The sequence below is a fragment of the Nyctibius grandis genome, chromosome 6 (assembly GCF_013368605.1).
Source record: "Nyctibius grandis isolate bNycGra1 chromosome 6, bNycGra1.pri, whole genome shotgun sequence".
In the NCBI taxonomy this organism is placed as follows: Eukaryota; Metazoa; Chordata; class Aves; order Nyctibiiformes; family Nyctibiidae; genus Nyctibius; species Nyctibius grandis.
In genome coordinates, this window is record NC_090663.1 from 30,788,653 (window position 1) to 30,801,916 (window position 13,264).

Here is a 13,264-nt window from a genome sequence, read left to right on the forward strand (position 1 = left end):
ATTTGGAGGAGCAGAAGCTCAGAGCAGAGTCTATTTTCTTCACTTCTACACAGACTGAGGCTATTCCGCCAGTCCCCCACTGGCCCTGCAGCACCGGGTGGACATTCAGCAAAGCAGAACTGCTTCCTCAGCCTTTCTCCTAAAAAAAACCCTGTTGATAAGAGGGGAAGAGAAACAGTAACACCCACTTACTAAAGCAACAGGCAAAGATGAGTTTGGCGAAGGAAACGGGCGATGCTTGTGCAAAAGATTTTCCCACTTCTCCAGTAAGCCAGAGATTTAGAGGGCTGGAAAAATAAATGTTCTGCTAAATCAGAGCTTGAACCTAATTCTCTCTAGGAATCCTAAACCTCACCATTAAGTAGAAGGTCAACTGCTATTGTACACAAAACTGCAAATCTAAGAAAAGCAAATCAAATCTATGGGGAAGAAAAGAGGGGGGGAAAAAAAAAAAAGAAAAAAAGGTCAGCAGTGCCTAAGGCTATCCATCTTCTTAATTACAGTAGTCAGTTTAATTCACTTTCTTCACAATCAGAGTTTGTTTTTCCAAATGTTCTACAATCTCGGTTGAGCACATGATATATTGCACCAAAAATAAGCTCAATTTATTTCAGTATTCAAGACACTCTTTTGACATGGTCTAACTAAATCCTGTAATACGTACAAATTATGACTTGCTTTATGCACAGGGAGTGACTAATACTTCCTCAGTTACTTCTCTTTCCAAACACTCTAAGATGAACTTTTTCCCCTAAACAACTACTTGTTCTCCGACTACTAAAGTTAACTCTTTCTGCTCTGTACATGCCAAGTAACTGATACCAATACAATGAACCTGACTTTGCACTAACTTGAACGAGATCACAGTCTTTTTTTGTACCATTGGGCTGACATACTTCTTAAAGTGGAGAATGGCAGAAGTAAGCCACCTATTAACCATCTAGCACCACCCCTCCTCTGGTGTTAAGCCCATTCATTCTGGAGCTAGAACGAATCCCCCACAATAATATTTCAACACATAAAAGCAATGCCCAGCCTTCTAGATCATTACCTGCGATCATCTTAAAAGTTACCAAGAAAAGTCAATCAGTGGCTGAAGGAAAGCTTTTCTAGCTTGAACATACTACATGGCACAGCTGAAGCCATAGAAATCCTGGCTTGGCTCCTGAAAACAGAAAAGCAGGACCCCGCACTTGCACTACACTACTTCTCCGGAATTACTCATTCAGGTGCAGATTCTGCTGCACCTGCTTGTGATCCTAGCTGGCTTGTTGCTAGCTTCTCTCACCTGAACTCCACTTGGCTGTAAGTTTGATGAAGGCTTTATGAATTAAAAATATTTTCTCCATGTCTCACAAGAGTTATGTAGAAGTGGTCTGTATGTACAACCCACATGAAGTAGAAGCAGGCATCAGTTATGACTCCACCTCAACCACTCTGTCCCAGGCTACCCTTAAATGTCCTGATATGCCTTGCCTATATAGAAGCACAGTGGGTCATGGAGCACCTATAATATCCTCAAATGCCTGCAGGAAATCCAGTGACATGGATACACAGGTTTTGAAATCCACCTCCAAAAGCCAGCCTTTAGTTACAAAAGCTCAGACTATGTAGTCCATCAGAGCCCTGCTAGACCAGGTATAACGATCTGACAGTACTCAAAAAGGAAGCAATTCACCTTTGCAATGTGCCAGCCAGCAGTACAATTAGTGAGATGAGTTTATTGGGAGAAGTTCCTCATAACTGAATTGAATCAAAACAGCATTTGGTTTTAAGACACCCTACAAACATCAGCTATATATGCTGATTATTGCTATTTACCTAGCAGCCTGTCACCTGCTTTTTGCACTTATATTTTATTCATAAGAAATGCAAAGGAAGTTTTCACTTCAGGGAAACTACCATTTGCCAAATTCATAGCAGGCTGTAGCTCCTTAGCTGTTTGTCTTCTAAGATTATTTCTATCATTTCAGTCATCAGTTTTTCTTTAGTCGGATGGAACTGTCTCATCAGAATTCTAGTATAAATCCTTTTCACAGAATCAACCAGGTTGGAAGAGACCTCAGGGATCACCGAGTCCAACCATTGCCCTGACACCACCATGTCAACTAGATCATGGCACTAAGTGCCATGTCCAGTCTTTTCTTAAACATATCCAGAGATGGTGACTCCACCACCTCCCTGGGCAGCCCATTCCAATGGCTAATAACCCTTTCTGAAAAGAAATTCTTCCTAATGTCCAACCTGAACCTCCCCTGGCGAAGCTTGAGGCTGTGCCCTCTTGTCCTATCGCTAGTTGCCTGGGAGAAGAGGCCAACTCCCACTTCACTACAACCTCCCTTCAGGTAGTTGTAGACTGCAATAAGGTCACCTCTGAGCCTCCTCTTCTCCAGGCTAAACAACCCCAGCTCCCTCAGCCGTTCCTCATAGGTCAGACCCTCCAAGCCCCGGGCAGCCAGTTTGTCTAGGAGGATGCTGTGGGAGACAGTGTGGAATGCCTTACTGAAGTCTAGATAGACTACATCCACAGCCCTGCCCTCATCTACTAAGCGGGTCACTTTGTCATAGAAGGAGACCAGGTTGGTCAAGCAGGACCTGCCTTTCATGAATCCATGTTGGCTGGCCCCGATGCCCCGATCACTTCTTATCACTTTTATCACTTCTGCAGTGCTCCTCAAGATATTTTTCCCCCCTTTGCAGTTATGCAGAAACTATATTACTTCCCAAAATGGATAAAAACTTGTAGCACATGCAGCATAAAAGCCAGGTGAGTGCTTTAGTACCTACAGAATGATAGCTACACACACATCCTTGAGCCTGAGTGAAAAGGGATGGCTTGTGGGAAAACGAGTCCAGATCCATCTGTAATAAACTGGCTACCTCCCAGCTAAGGACTGCACGATTGTAAAAGTAAGCATATGGCTGGGAAGAGCTGCCAGGAAGTCCCGGGGCCAGGGAAAATTTGCAAAAAAAAAAGTAGTTGGCTTTCTGGGAATTTGAGGGAACTCTTAGGCATGTGGCTTGCAGAAGAGAAATCTACCTACAAAAGAGCACTAGGACTCAGAGAGAAGTGATAGCTGCTGTATTGTTTTCCTTTCATATTATCACCAATTTAACAGAACCAGATGAGATGGCCCTGAACCAGCTCCAGGGATGTGCTGTTACTTTTTCCTGGGCTGTTGAAGACCACAGTCTACTCTTCATGTTGCTAAAATCATGATAATCATCTTTTTTTTTTTCAAGCATCCACCCATCTAAGTCATTCATGTAGAGTAGAAGTGAGCCAAGTTTAAGTCTACTCCAGAACAATAGCTGTTAACAGCCCTGTTGTAGGCACAAAACCAACCATTCTCTCTCTGAAAAGAGAATAAGCTTAATCAAATCACATCCTCTTTTCAGTTAGCCTTTCTGTTGCCTTTCAGATGGTTAAGAACATCTTAGCAGCAAGCTGTGACACTGAAGTTGATGCATTTCACTGAGTAGTTAGGTTAAGAGTTAAACAAGTTTGTAAGCAAGAGATCAAGCACGGCTCCTGCATGCCCTGCACCCTCCACCGGCAGCAATTCCAACATCTAGACACCAGAATTATGCTTTTAACAAAATTAAACATGCAAAAGACATAGCCCAGGTAACCATATGCTATGTGGTAAGATGCTGACAGTATATACTAGTATATATCTAGTATATACTACATATTTATATAACATACTTTTTTCATTCTCATGACAGTTCAATTCAAACTAAATTTACCAGAAGCTATACTATGTTTAAACACATTCATTAATAGGGCTATTAATATGAACAATATACACTTATATTAATAACTGGTTTTAAATAGAGATAGAAACAAGCACCCGCTAGACTACACGGAAGCTACACAGTAAGAAATACTTCAATAATAAACAGGGGAATTTCAGCTGAAGACAAAGCTGTGAAGTTGACTCAGATGATGAACTACTGGCCTCAACTCATGTGTTGGCATCCACGTTGACTAATGGTTATATTTCCTCTCAAAGTCTTTATTTTGAGGTAGTGTTATAAGGCCACTTGACAACTGTTACTTTTTTGCACCTACTGAGTGGCCGACTCGCCCCAAACCTCTCTCATACAGACAGTGCTGATATATCTGAAGTTACAGGTCAAAACTGCCTTCTGTGCATGAAGAAAAACCCAAGGCAACAAGTAGGGGACAAGAAATACCGCAAGTTCCTGTTTGTCAAGTTTCCCCTGCATCATTTTCACCAGGATAAGTCCCCTCCGCTACAAAACAAGCGCAAGAGATTGGGCCCGAAATGAATGACCATTTACATTTCAGCCGAGATCTCATACTGCTGTTCCCATATCTGGCAATTCAGGACTACGCATACCAAAGCAGCGGTGTTGGCAAGGTCAGTGTTCTTATCTTCTGATTCCAGACACTCTTAGCCGGTTATGTTGGATGGGTTACATAGAAAATTTCACATAAATGAAACCCAAAGTTTCCTCACCATCATACCACACGCTCGCATCACTGAGATGGGACAACACGGCTCTTGGTGCAAGAATTACCACTCAACTGCACTGAAAACTGTAGAAGTAATGCTACCAGACCAAATTTCACATTCTCATGCTTTGTGCAGGCCTAGCTGACATACTACTAGAAGGACTGTGCTTAGAGCAGCTTTCCTTTTCTTTAACCAGCTAACAAAGCCTTTCAGTTTCTGTGTTGCTCTGTGCCTGAACCACATGTATGTTATGATAGGGATTAAAAATTAAAAACAGACAAAGACCTCTAAGTAGAATCCACACTGCTGTGTACTTTCTGGAGAGATACTTGGAAGAGTGAGACCTATTTTCCTGAAGTTCCTGAGGCAGATCCCGCAAGAGTTCTACCCTAAAATTATTTGTAGAGTTCTGTTAAATTGTTAAACTTTTACTTGCATTTCAGCTGCTTACTAATAAAGTCTCCACATACAGGACTGAAAATCCAGGCTGTGACCTTGAAGAATTTCTTCTTCACATAAAGAGCAGCCTAAGCAACAAGGAACACCACAGAACTTTAGGTTTACTCATGTCAAAATATAAGTATTAATTCAGGGAAAGAATTTCTCACTGAATCTGAGTAAGCATAACTGAGGCAGTGCTGTGGTCTTGTGTTTTCCCTTTCACTCCTGCAAGGGAGTGAGCATCTCTAATGAAGTGGCTCATTATGTCTGCTCCTCTTGATGTCAGTTCTCAGATGTTGGGGTGTCTCAACTGTTGCAATCTAAACAGGGAATGAGAGGCACTTGTCAGGTGTTACAAGACATTTAGCATCTTAAGGAACTGCATTCAGCTTAAACTCTTTTTGAGACACTGTGCAATACCATCATTAATGCTTGATAGTATCCTACTCCTTTTAATCCACTCTGGTCATGTATGGTGAGGCATAAGGATACTACAGAAATGGCATCACCAGAAGTTGGGCTGCCACCATCCAGTTCCACCAAGGTCAAAATTACAACGGGTAAAGTGAAGACTCTCTAAAGGTACAATAAGATAGTCCTTTATGGCTAGGTCCAAGGTTTTCACAGGGAGTGCCTGCCTCACACTGACTTTCAGAGTTAGTTTCAGTTCAAGAGATCCAGAGAAGCAACTAAACAAAACGGAGGGAATTTTGCTGCTTGCCTGTCACTTTATTTTTTAATCAGGCAGCTGTAATCCCCCTCGTGCTCTGAGAGAGTGTCTCAGTGGGAAGAGAGAACCACTGCAATGGCAGAGGAGCCGCCTGCAGCCCCTGACGCAGAACCACAGCCCACTGGCCAGTCTCTCACTGCTCTCACACCCCACAGCCTTTCACCGTGCCATTCTCAAACTTCCCTCCCATAAAACAGACCCTCACAGTTCATCTAACACACCACAGCTGTAAATACACCTCCTCCCAAGAACTGAACCATTCAAGTGCCACTGAGGATGAACAGGAGGTCACCAAAGCTGCAAGCCCGGTGCCAGCCTTCAGCACTGAGGACGAGTTGGTCCTCACAGCCTACCATGACAAAGCAAACTGAAACAGCCCGGCCAGCGATGGTCTGAATGAAACAGTGGTCTGATGGGAAAAGAAAACCACATGTGGCCACATAACTAAAAACATCTCATCATGCAATACACGTAAGTGAGCTTTATTGAAGACACACTGGCAGTTTTGAACCAGCCACTCAACACTCGAGTGCTAGATTTCTTCATGTTAAAAAAAATGTTCTTTTAAGCACCTTTGCTGGATACAGTTTAGGTAGCATTTTCACTTCCAAAAGATCCCAAAGTATATTTAAGATTTCCAGTTGGAAGGATCTCCCATGGGACAAAACAAGTGGTCCATTCAGCTCAACTCAGTTTACATGTTAAGAGCACATCCCCCAAATTGGGTCACACAACCCAAGGTGGGACAGGCCCCCTCTCTCCTCCTCCCACCATGACCCTGGTTCAGAAGGAAGAACCCTGTTTCCTGTACCACCCAAAGCCATTTTTTTCTGCCCTACATTCAAGTGCAAACAAGGCCTAGATCTAAAGCATTCTTACGATTTAATCAGATCCCAGCTTGTAATAGGCACAGGGCTGAGCAAAACCCCTCCTGACAGGAAACTCAGCTGTGACCTACTTGAGCATACATGAAGTTATACCCTACATGTGGCAAAGTGGTACCCATTCATACATCCGCTGAGAAGAGGAACATAAATGAGGAAAAGCAGGAGTGCCAAGAAAGTGTTCACCCAGGTTCCACATACCCCAGCACACTGCAATATTTTTTTCTTTTTCCTGCATTTGTTTAATGTCACATAGGATTTTCACCCTGAGAAATGAAATGGGGCAGCCCAGTTGGCAGCCTGCTGCTTTGCCTCGGAAAAGGGGCTGCAACTGCAAACATGGCCAAATGCTTCTCCTTCCCATCACCAAGAGCCAAGTCCTGTGGCTGCCCTGAGCAGATGGGCAACAGGTCTCCTATGTCAGCCGTCGGCCAGGCTCAGGCTCTCCCAGAGCAGCTCATTTCCCTGTGGCAGGCTCCCAAAAACCATCTTTCCTGTCCACAGTACCAAGGCTGGACGACACCAAGCTAGGCCATGAGCTTTACTGAACCACCCATAATACAGGACAGAGTCATCCAACCAAGATGCACCTTTTCAACAATGTCATTTTCCTCCTAAACGTTTGCATATTGCCAAAACCAAAGACTTCTCCTAGGCGACCTCATTCTTCGTAAGAAAGGTAAATCCTGCCTGTGATGGACAGACCTACTCCCAGGAGGCTTCTGCTACTCTTCCAGAGATTTCATTATCCCATTTGAACATAGCAGCCACTTCACAGTGCTTGCAAGGAATGGACCTCTCCTTACTCCATCCCACCTCCACGTCTAGGAAATTGTAAAAATCTGCTCCCCTCCCCACAAAACATCTCCTACAATTAGACTCATCTCCCCATATGTAAAAAGAAGTCTATCTGGTTTTCGAAGTTTTATCTCACATGGTATTTTTCTTGACTCTGAATCACAGCCTGTGCGGCTGAGCTGGGGCAACGGATGACTGAGAACTGCCAGAACTGTAATGGCCATGGGGCAGTGGTCAATCACAAGCCTCTGCTCCCCAGTTCCTCTTCTGCCACACCAGACAAAGGGCATACATGTCCACCCAAACGCCAGCTTCCCTCACCTACACACTGCTTTCTTTCCTAATGCTTTTTTCCTTTAGAAAATACACTTAGAAAACCAGACCAGAAGTAGGAGAGCAGAGTGCTCCTCTGCCTGAGGGCCAGCAGAGCAAACTGAGGATTTGCCTTTAGGAGTAACACCCTTAATTAACAAAAGCTACATTTCTTGAGACTTGATTGACCATTTGCTAAAGTGCAGGTGCAATTTCACTGGTTTCTGGAGAGTCGTACCCCATTATATCAGTAATATCCCTAATGCCTAGTGCCAGCATGAGGCCCTGGCCAGGAGAATTAGGGTAAATTGGGCAAATCTCTCTGCAGTGAGAAGGAGGTCTATCAGGCTGCAATCACTGTAAGGAGTCCTTCCCTCGTGTTTTGCATAACAGAGGAAGCTATGGGTATCAGCAGGTCATTTAATGAACATCATCACTCTAACTTCCATGGTGCAACAACTGACTGACCATTGCTCTCACTTTTTAGCCAAGGTATTGGTCATTCTGTACAAATAGATGCATCTACATAATAATAAAGATATCTGTAGCACAAATTCAAAAATATATGATAGATATCCTTCAGAAGCACATATGTTCTTTGAAATATAAAAAACCCACCACCTCGGGCCACCTTCTCCATGCCAACCTTTACCCCACTACTGCTTTCCATATCTTTGGATTTTTGTACTGGTATTTTCTTATCCTATTTCTGCAGCAGAGCCACCGTAGACTGCTACAACTGATTCTTTGGCATACACAAACTTGCCTTTTTTTAAAGCACAGTTCCAAGTTCAGCAGTGAAAAGGTAATAGGTTACTGAAAGAAGTCAAAACAAGCAAAAGTAGAAAAACATCTTAGAGGTCGATGGTTAACAGAGGCTGAAGACATTTTTTTCCATGATCTTTGCATTGACAGCAGGAAGCACAGACTTCCATTGTCTAATACACAGAAAATGTTTTGCATATTTGAGCTATAAATATTTTTATGAAACTTACACCATTGTGCACCTTATCTTGTGTATCCAGTCTATAAGCTAACACAACACAGAGGAAATTAAATCTACAACAGGTTGCACCTACATTTGGTGGAGAGGAAGAGTTTTCTTGATGCTTCCAAGCAATTCTGTGAAAGTAACGACTTCCCAGTTATTTTAACTTTAATTACAGGATACCACACTATCACAGCATTTCTGAATACAATGTTGTTTCAAGGCAAGATGAAACAATATGGAGCTAATATTGTTTTATCAGGTCTATTTTATTTTTCTCCCTTTTTAGCCATTGTAGGCAGTCAGCCAGGTTACTGAATACATTGCAACACCAACTCCATAATACTGAGCCCACAACTAAGAATTAAAATGTAACTGAACTTAAGAGATAATTCTAGCTGCCTCACAATCAATGATTTTAAAAGATTTTTAAAATCCTACATTAACATCCAAAAAAAAAGAAAACGGGGTGGTACTCCTATAAATTTTGAAGGGGTAATAAAATCAGGTCTGGCAGCTCAGAACTGGAGTTACTTCACGACAGAGGTCTAACTGGCAGTATGTTTCAACTGTGTGAACTCCAAATCTTTTTGATTTTCACAGCTGTGAGATTATCTCATTAAAAAAAAAAAAACAGAGCAGGGAGTAACCAGGTGCCAAATATAACCACATCGCTCTGTTTTCAGTGGTTTCGGCAGGCAAGCTCACATAGAAATCATTTGGTTCAAAACACTCATAATATTCATTTAGAAATTTAGCAGAACATGTAAAGCACATTTTTATTGATGACTAAACACAGAGACAAATATGATTATTTCACTATAAGATGTAATTTCTCAATAAATAAAACATGTAAAATAAACCTAGAGAAATATGAAGACTATCAGAGGAGAGTATGATAGCAAACGGGCTCTTTCCTGCTGTAGCCCCCTTACAAACCATAACCATCGAAAGGCTACGAGTAACACCCTGCCCAGGGGCTACCTCCCCACCTACAAGAGCAGCACCCGTTAAACAAGACCAGGACACCTAAAAGGCAGGTGGCGTGATCCGAGTAGCACAGCTGGTGTGCTGAAAGGGGAGCATGTGCAAAATCACTCTGGGTACTCCCTCAGGTGTAACTGGGAGCCTATTTGTATGGGTGCTGCTTTCTGATGGCCCAAAATACCCTAAACATTTATACAGCAGCCATAAGTAGCAACTCATCTTCCGGTCACTGGAGAGTTCTGAGAAATTAAACAGCGATGCTTTGCCCTGCAGCCACACTATACCAAAGGTCAGAGAGTCAGATAAACATCAGCAACATGTACTCTAACATGAAAATGCTCCAGAAGCAAGTACTTGCAAGACACCTTTTTATCTGCATTTCTGCTACAGTCAGTTTTTCCATCTATAAAAGCTACAGTCTCACTTATTTGACTCATAAAACAATACTAAGTATTTCAGATTAGCATTTGTCATAGTAAGGTACACATCTGTCATTCCAAGCAGAGAGCTCACGGCCATGTCTACACTAAAAGTTCAGTTTACAAATAATTATCGGTTCCGACTTACAGGGAACACAGAAAGGAAGCCTGTGGAAGAGCACTGAACAAATCGAGTCACCTGCTGCGTGAGCCACAGGTACACAGCATCCCAGCACGAGGCTACATAGGAGCATTCACCGCCAAGAAAGGATAACCACGCCGCGGGACGGAAAGTGGGGGGAACCGTTAAGATGACTGAGCTCACACACAAGGCTACTCGTACCTTGGGACGAGGTGGAACAGTCTTAGTAAAGCACAGAGGTTACGTGGATATAAGGAAAGACTCAGAGGAGAAAGTCACATAAAGAATAAAACACTCAGCACCTGTTAGCTTTAAAATGGATTTGGCAGCCTGGGCTACAGCCCCTTATATTACACAATTACAGCAGTTCTACGCAAAGGTTTAAAATGCAGCTTTTGTCACAGCTCCCGCTCACACATCCGTGACACCGGGACGCCGAGGAAGGAACACTTCCAACGTTGTAAGCTGCGAACAGCGGCTGCTGCCGGCTCCGCTCCGTGAGCCACCGCCCCGCCCGGGACAGGCGGCCCCGGGCACACCGGCCGCCGCGGACCGGGGCTGCTGCGGGGCGCGGACTGGGCTACCTGCACTCGGGGCAGCCCCGGCTAGCAGCACGGGGAAATAACCTCCGCCCGGTCTCTTTGCGAGGACGGCCCCACTGCTCGCTAGCCCCGGCTCTGCCTTACCTGGGTGTCCCGGCCGCCGCCGCCGCCGCGGAAGGAGCCCTGGGCCGGCGGAAGGAGGGAGGGAGGTACCGCACTGCCCCGCTCCGGCCCGGGAAGGCGGCGGCGGCGGCCGGGGCGCCTCCTCCTCGTCCCGGCACCCCGCCGAGCGCAGCTCCCCGCTGGGCGGTGGCGGAGGAAGCGGCGTGGGCGGCTCCTGCGCCGGAGCCCGCTCCCCTCCCCACGCTGCCGCCGGAGGGGCAGCGCTGGCCCGGGCGCCCGCTGCGCATGGGGCAGGTGCGGGGCGGCGAGAAGCCGCAGTAAGAAGGTGGCCCCCATCAAACAGACCCGGCAGGAGCTGCCCGGAAACGTGTCAGTGATATTTCCATCCAGTAAAGAAAAAAAAAAAAAAGGGTGTGTGTGGCAAATTATACAATTCGGAGCAAGATGCAAACTCCCCCCCAAAATCTAGGTGCACCCATGTGCCTCCCACCAGCTGGCTTTAAAACGTGTGTAACTGGTGCCTCTGCTCACGTGTTTCTCGTTCCAAACCGCGGTGAAGAGGGAGAGCTCACAGGGCTACAGGGAAGGGGTGGGTGCAGCTTTCCACTGTCCTGAGTGGGCTGCACACCCTGAGGCTGATTCTGTGTAATGCCCATCGCAGACCTGCTCGTGCCCAGGTGCCCCCCAGGGTTGCAATGCCTTCCTTCATACTTGTATAAGGGTCGTGTCCAGCCACCCCAAAGCTCAGATGCTCATCTACAGCCAGAATAACTGAAGGTGGCTTTTTGCACCCATCAGGAGTCTGTATTGAACTTCAGACTTCAGGGTTTATAGTGAGATGTCACCCATGCTCTCTTCTTTACCTCCTTCTCTTAACCCAACCTTAGTTCTAGAAACTGTCACTCTGCAAAACCTTATTGAGAGAAAAAGAGCTTGTAAAGTTCAATCGAAATATCTCTCAGGTATCTAAGGGTCAATCTAGAGGAAAGCAAGCGAGGTCTATGCTGCTTGCAAGCAAATTGTTTTGTTGTGACTCCTGCGTAATAGCTGGATCAACACAGGTGTCTTTCTGTTCAGCTTAGAGGAAATGACTTACGGAGTCTTTGTTTTTACTTGGAGGATTTCCTTTAAACTATGCGTTTGGCGCTGTGGCCATGTCTCCCGTGCCTGTTGCACTACTTCTGAGCCCAGGGAGTCACAGGGCTGCATCCCTAGTGCTTGGGGCACCTCTGGTATAAACATGAAGGCAGTCTCCATGCGGCCACCTCACAGTGACCAGTCCCACCAGCCTGCTCTGACCACCCTCTCTCCACTCTGTCCCTGACCATTTGTAGTAGCACACGCTCAGGTGTCGGTGCAGACCTTACCCACTGCCACTGATGCTGTCAGTTTTGCAAAGTGGGCAACTTCTGCTTCATTTTTCAAGCAACAGCAGCTACAGCTTTCCCCACCCTGTCTGCTGCTGCTGTGACAGGAGGAAAGGACAATAAAACTGAACAGTTGCTTAAGGAGACACTTGGAATAGCTTTACCCCATAAGGTGCCATTTCTGGGCTCCAGAAAGAAGTGTCATCCAGCAGAGAGTGGTTATGCTACAATGTGACCTGACCAGCAGCAACTACGTTACTCCTGAGATCACCCGAGAGCTGCAGCAGCAGCCAAAGGACAGGAGAGCAGATCTCCATGGTCCAAAGCAAGAGGCTTCCTGCATACCATTCCTACCATTACCTCAGTGATAACTATAGACTTTGAGCGTTACCTGCCCTAGAAGCAGACACTGTCTGCAAAACATGCAGTTAGTTTCAGAAAGTGCAGTTACTTAGAAGAAACTTAGCTGAAAGGAAAAACCACTGAAAGGAAAAATCACTGAAAGAAAAATTGGTTCTGTCCTAGTCCAAACCAGGACACAGGGTTTGCAGAATTACTAGGGGAAGGAGTTTTCATTTCGCAAGGAGGGTTTTGCTTTCCTTCTGTACTTCATAGATACCGAAAAGTGCCCATCACCAGGGCTACTAGTGTGTCCTGATCTAATGTATTTAAAAAGCAAAAGCACTTTTCAAATATTAAGCTCCTTTTACACTTCTGTATAAATTTTACAGGCAGGAGGGGGATGAGCTTTCTATTCAGGGGAATGTTTTGTCTTCAGGATTAAAAAAAAAATCCACTTTAAAGAAAAAGCAGCAAGTTGGAACCAGAAATGAAATAATTTCCCTAAAATTTCACATGCAGAAATGTTATGCAAATGAGGGGAATGCAAAAAAAGAGGGGATGTTTCAGGGCTTTGGTTCTATTTCCAGAAGAGCTCGGTGTTACTTGCTGCTTCCATCTTTTTTTTCCTTCCTCTTAGAAGTTCAGGACCTCTGTGGACTGAGGTGGTGTAGCATCAATCCCACCTCTGGGTTGCAGGGATCAGAG

At 44.9% G+C, this 13,264-nt stretch overlaps 1 protein-coding gene across 1 annotated transcript in view; it reads right to left on the minus strand.

Moving 5' to 3' along the window:
• Positions 1-10,956, minus strand: part of TEC (tec protein tyrosine kinase) — a 56,381-nt gene extending 45,425 nt beyond the window's left edge. Inside the window, exon 1 of the mRNA XM_068402601.1 lies at positions 10,872-10,956. The gene's annotated coding sequence lies outside the window, so the exon portion shown is untranslated. The remainder of the gene's footprint in view (positions 1-10,871) is intronic.
• Positions 10,957-13,264: the final 2,308 nt, after the last annotated feature.